A 6,000-nucleotide genomic window follows, 5' to 3' on the forward strand; every position below is an offset into this window, starting at 1 on the left:
AGTTTTGTTTTTCTCCTTTATTTTTTTCCTTTTTTTTTCTTTTTTAGCTTATTTAGATTTTTAGATTTTTTAGTTTTTTTATTAGTTTTTAGTTTTTTTTTCTTTTTAGTTTTTTTGTCCCGGTCGTCATTTATATCCCCCTGTTTCCCCCGGTGTCCCCGTTGTAGTTGTGTCCCTGTGTCCCGGTCGTCATTTATATTCCCTGTGTCCCGGTCGTCATTTGTATCCCGGTGTACCGGAGTTGTGTCCCTGTGTCCCGGTCGTCATTTATATTCCCTGTGTCCCGGGTCCCGGTCGTCATTTGTATCCCGGTGTCCCGGTCTGTATATACATTCGTTTTTTAGTTTTGTTTTTCTCCTTTATTTTTTTCCTTTTTTTTTCTTTTTTAGCTTATTTAGATTTTTAGATTTTTTAGTTTTTTTATTAGTTTTTAGTTTTTTTTTCTTTTTAGTTTTTTTGTCCCGGTCGTCATTTATATCCCCCTGTTTCCCCCGGGTCGTCATTTATACTCCCTGTGTCCCGGTGCTTTGTTGATTGCTAATCGAACATTCCTTTTGTCCTGGTCGCTTTCTCTTTGAGTGTCGTCATTTATTTTTTTCTTTTTTAGTTCTTTTAGTTTTTACCTTTTTTAGTTTTTTTTAGTTTTTAGTTTTTTTAGTTTTTTACCTTTTTTTAGTTTTTTTAGTTTTTTTTAGTTTTTTAGCTTTTTTATTTTTTTTATTAGTTTTTAGTTTTTTTGTAGTTTTTGCCTTTTTTTTAGTTTTTTTAGTTTTTTAGCTTTTTTATTAGTTTTTAGTTTTTTTTGTAGTTTTTGCCTTTTTTTAGTTTTTTTAGTTTTTTAGCTTTTTTATTTTTTTTATTAGTTTTTAGTTTTTTTTGTAGTTTTTGCCTTTTTTTTCTCTTTGAGTGTCGTCATTTATTAGTTTTTTCCTTTTTTTTTTAGTTTTTTATTGGTTTTTACCTTTATTTTAGCTTATTTTTCAGTTTTTTCCTTTTTTTTAGTTTTTTTTATTTTTATTTTTTTTAGTTTTTTACCTTTTTTTAGTTTTTTTAGTTTTTTAGCTTTTTTACTTTTTTTATTAGTTTTTAGTTTTTTTTGTAGTTTTTGCCTTTTTTTAGTTTTTTCAGTTTTTTTTTTAGTTTTTTATTGGTTTTTACCTTTATAGTTTTTTTAGTTTTTTAGCTTTTTTATTTTTTTTATTAGTTTTTAGTTTTTTTTGTAGTTTTTGCCTTTTTTTAGTTTTTTCAGTTTTGACGTCACCTGATCCAGTTTTTTCAGGTGACGTCACCTGACACATCCATCCACACATCCATCCACACATCCACAGACAGACAACTTATTTTTATATATATAGATATATATATATATATATATATATATATATATATATATATATATATATATATATATATATATATATATATATATATATATATATATATATATATATATATATATATATATATATATATATATATATATATATATATATATATATATATATATATATATATATATATATATATATATATATATATATATATATATATATATATATATATATATATATATATATATATGTATATATATAAGTTGTCTCTCTGTGTGTCTGTCTGTCAGGTGACGTCATGTTTCTGTGTCGACTGACGTCATGAAGTTAGTTGTCGTCATTTTTGCTATGACGGTGACGTCATTAAAGATATTTAAGACATATATGTTCACGTAGAAATCTATTAATGTTTAAGTTTAAAATGACTGATGAACTTACAATGGCAAAAGCCGATGAAGATGCTCAAAGAGTCTATGCCAAAAAACTTGCTGCTGATAGAGAAAGTCAGAAAAGAAAGCGTGCCGAGGAATTAAAAGAACAGCAAGGAAACAGGCTTGAGGCTAAAGAACGCAAAACCGCGCAGTTAGATGAAGATCCACCTGGACAGCGAGAGTCAAAACATATCAAAACTGAAAATGATAGCGATGATGATTGGGTTTGGGATTTTGACTTGGATAAGGTCATCAATGCCTACCAGATTTTAGTTAAAAAAAACAAAGGTTCGGCGATATGTATTTCATAGTGAAGCTGAAAAATAAAGAAGAAAAAGAAAACTGAAAAAAGAAAAAATGTAAAAAACTAAAAAATACTAAAAAGAAAAAACACTCAAAGAGAAATTACAGACCGGGACACAAATGACGACCGGGACAGAGGGAATATAAATAACGACCGGGACACTCAAAGAGAAATTACAGACTGGGATACCGGGACACAAATGACGACGGGACACAGGGAATATAAATGACGACCAAGACACAGGTATCTAAGAATATCGTTCAAAGACAAATTTTTAATTGTAAGAAGACCGTTGAAAGAGAAATTTCTAATTGTAAAATGACTGAAGAACCTACAATTGCAACGGTACCACCATCGAGGTAGATAACCAGTGGGTTGTTCCATATTCCCCATTATTATCAAAAACATTTAATGCACACATAAACGTTGAATACTGTAACTCCGTAAAGGCAATCAAATACATATGTAAATACGTCAACAAAGGCAGTGACATGGCAGTTTTTGGCTTGCAGCCCGAAATCAAAGATTTCGACGAAATCGTACAATATCAGGCTGGAAGATACATAAGCAGTAATGAAGCTGTTTGGCGAATTCTTTCATTTCCAATACATGAACGTAGTCCAGCTGTTGTTCACTTAGCGGTACATTTACAGAATGGTCAACGTGTTTATTTCTCGGAAACCAACGTGCAACAAAGAGCCCTGAATCCACCGGATACAAAATTAACAGCTTTTTTTCGCTTTGCAAAAATGATTCTTTGCAAAAAAACTGCTGTATACTGAAGTGCCTTCGTATTACACGTGGAATACTAAAAATAAAGTATTTGAACGTCGAAAACAGGGTAAGTCAGTCGACGGCCAACCTACCATCTTCAAAGATACCACGATAGGAAGACTCTACACCGTTCACCCCAATCAACATGAATGCTTCTTTCTACGCCTGCTTTTGGTGAATGTACCCGGTCCGACATCCTTTGAGTATTTGAGAACTGTAAACGGTACTATACATGACACTTACCGTAGTGCATGCCAAGCTATGAATTTATTGGAGAATGACCAACACTGGGATAACTACATCAATGACGCGTGCGAAACGTCAACCCCAAGTCAAATTCGTGCATTGTTTGGCATCATTTTAACAACTTGCTCTCCATCAGCTCCAACAGAGTTATGGGAAAAATATAAGTCAAAAATGTCCGAAGATATACTCCATCGAAAACAGTTAGAGACGTCAGATATGACTTTTGAATTTACATCAGAAATTTGTAACTACACTTTAGTTATTATAGAAGATTTGTGCGTACGTATGGCAAACAAACCTCTTCAGGATTTGGGAATGCCTTCACCTAAACGTATCGCTGCTGTTTCGACATGTGTAGAATTGGATCGTGGACAAAGTTACAGTACGAGTGATCTATTGTCGTATGTACAAAATAACATTTCCAAGTTAACGTCGGAACAAAAAGACATTTATGATACGATAGACTCAATTTCAGGACGTATACAACTACCTGCTGATTTCTGTAATTTAGTGACGTCCAAAAATGAATTGATTGAAAAAGTATTTCCGAATATTCTAAAAAATCATAAAAATAATAAATGGCTAAGTGAAAGAGCGATTCTCGCACCCAAAAATATAGACGTCCACGAAATCAACAATATTGTTTTGACCAAGATTCGAGACCAGGCAGTCCTTTACAAGTCAGTCGACACAGTTTTGGAACCAAATGAAGCGGTTAATTATCCATCTGAATTTTTAAATTCCATAGTCTTTCAGGGTTTCCACCACACGTGCTAAAACTAAAATAGGCGTACCAATAATACTTTTAAGAAATATCAACCCACCAAAGCTTTGCAATGGCACGCGACTTGCCGTAAAAAAAAACAATGGAAAACCTAATAGAGGCCACAATCTTGACAGGGCCTTTTGAGGGTGAGGCTGTTCTTATTCCTCTCATTCCCATGATTCCAACGGATCTGCCTTTTCAATTTAAAAGATTGCAATTCCCAATTTGATTAGCATTTGCAATCACCATTAACAAAGCTCAAGGTCAATCATTAGAAAAATGTGATATAGATCTTAATACTGATTGTTTTTCCCATGGACATTTGTACGTTGCATGTTCTAGGGTCGGTAAACCTGACAATCTATTTATATGCAGCGACAATTGGACAGCGAAGAATGTTGTATATTCGCAAGTTTTACGCAGTTAATTTGTATTATATCTATCTATCTATCTATCTATATAAAAACGAGTTTTGTGTATGCATGTTTGTTTGTTTGTAAAAAGAGCGTTTGCATATGACGTCATTATTAGTACATACGGCTTTGTATATGCACAGACAATGGGAAAGCCAAGAATGTTGTATATTCGCAATTTTTACGTAGTTTAACTCCTGCAGACGAAATGAATGCTTGCCTGAAAAATTCTAATTTACGGGCACACGTAAAAATATTAAAATTAACTACAAATATGCGTGTCCGATTGCAAAACGATGACTCTGGTCAAACATTTTCAGATCAATTGGAAACGGAAAGCTCCCAGTAGTGGGAAAGCCGAAAATGTTGTATATTCGCAATTTTTACGTAGTTTGAAACACATATATAAATCTATCTATATTCACAGTTGGGACACAGGGACACAACTACAATGGCGCGTAATTAATATGGCGCGTAACGACTTACGCGCGCGGTAGGGCTTGGAGGGGCGCGAAGCGCCCCACCAACTAGGTGTTGGGGTGGCCCGAAGCGCCACCCCAACAGCTAGTATATATATATATATCGCGCCACCCCAACACCTAGTTGGTGAGGCGCTTCGCGCCCCCCAAGGCCCCCCCCGCGCGCGTAAGTCGTTACGCGCCATATTAGTTACGCGCCATTGTAGTTGTGTCCCTGTGTCCCACCTGTGAATAGAGATAGATATAAATATATGTTTTTAACTACGTAAAACATGCGAATATACAACATTCTTCGCTGTCCCATTGTCTGTGCATATAAATAGATTGTCAGGTTTACTGACTCTTGAACATGCAACATATAATTGTCCATGGGAAAAACAATCCGTATTCAGATCTATACCTCATTATTCTAATGATGTGTCCCTGTGTCCCGGTCGTCATTTATATTCCCTGTGTTCCGGTCGTCATTTGTGTCCCGGTGTCCGAGTTTGTAATTTCTCTTTGAGTGTCCCGGTCGTCATTTATATTCCCTGTGTCCCGGTGTCCCGGTCGTCATTTGTGTCCCGGTGTCCCGGTCTGTAATTTCTATTCGAACAATCCCTGTGTCCCGGTCATCACTTATATATCCCGCCTGTGCCCCCGGCGTCCCCGTTGTAGCTGTGTCCCTGTGTCCCGGTCGTCATTTATATTCCCTGTGTCCCGGTCGTGATTTGTGTCCGGGTGTCCCAGTCTGTAATTTCTCTTTGAGGTTCCCGGTCGTCACTTATATTCCCTCTGTCTCGGTCGTCATTTGTGTCCCGGTCTGTAATTTCTCTTTGAGTGTTTTTTCTTTTTAGTTTTTTTTTAGTTTTTTACCTTTTATTCTTTTTTCAGTTTTCTTTTTCTTCTTTATTTTTCAGCGTCACTATGAAGTACATATCGACGAACCTTTGTTTTTTTAACTTAAATCTGGTAGGCATTGATGACCTTATCCAAGTCAAAATCCTAAACCCAATCATCATCGCTATCATTTTCAGTTTCGATATGTTTTGACTCTCGCTGTCCAGGTGGATTTTCATCTAACTGCGCGGTTTTGCGTTCTTTAGCCGCAAGCCTGTTTTTTTGCTGTTCTTGTGATTCCTCGGAACGCTTTCTTTTCTTACTTTCTCTATCAGCAGCAAGTTTTTTGGCATAAACTTTTTGAGCAACTTCCTCGGCTGTTGCCATTGTAGGTTCTTCAGTCATTTTACAATTAAACATTTTTCCGTGAACAAATG

General features: G+C 35.1%; 1 protein-coding gene across 2 annotated transcripts in view; it reads left to right on the forward strand.

Moving 5' to 3' along the window:
- The window catches only part of LOC136033002 (RRP15-like protein), a 220,701-nt gene that overhangs the window by 213,884 nt on the left and 817 nt on the right, over positions 1-6,000 (forward strand). The gene's annotated exons all lie outside the window — the stretch shown is intronic.

The sequence above is a fragment of the Artemia franciscana genome, chromosome 11, assembly GCF_032884065.1.
Source record: "Artemia franciscana chromosome 11, ASM3288406v1, whole genome shotgun sequence".
NCBI classification, from domain to species: domain Eukaryota; kingdom Metazoa; phylum Arthropoda; class Branchiopoda; order Anostraca; family Artemiidae; genus Artemia; species Artemia franciscana.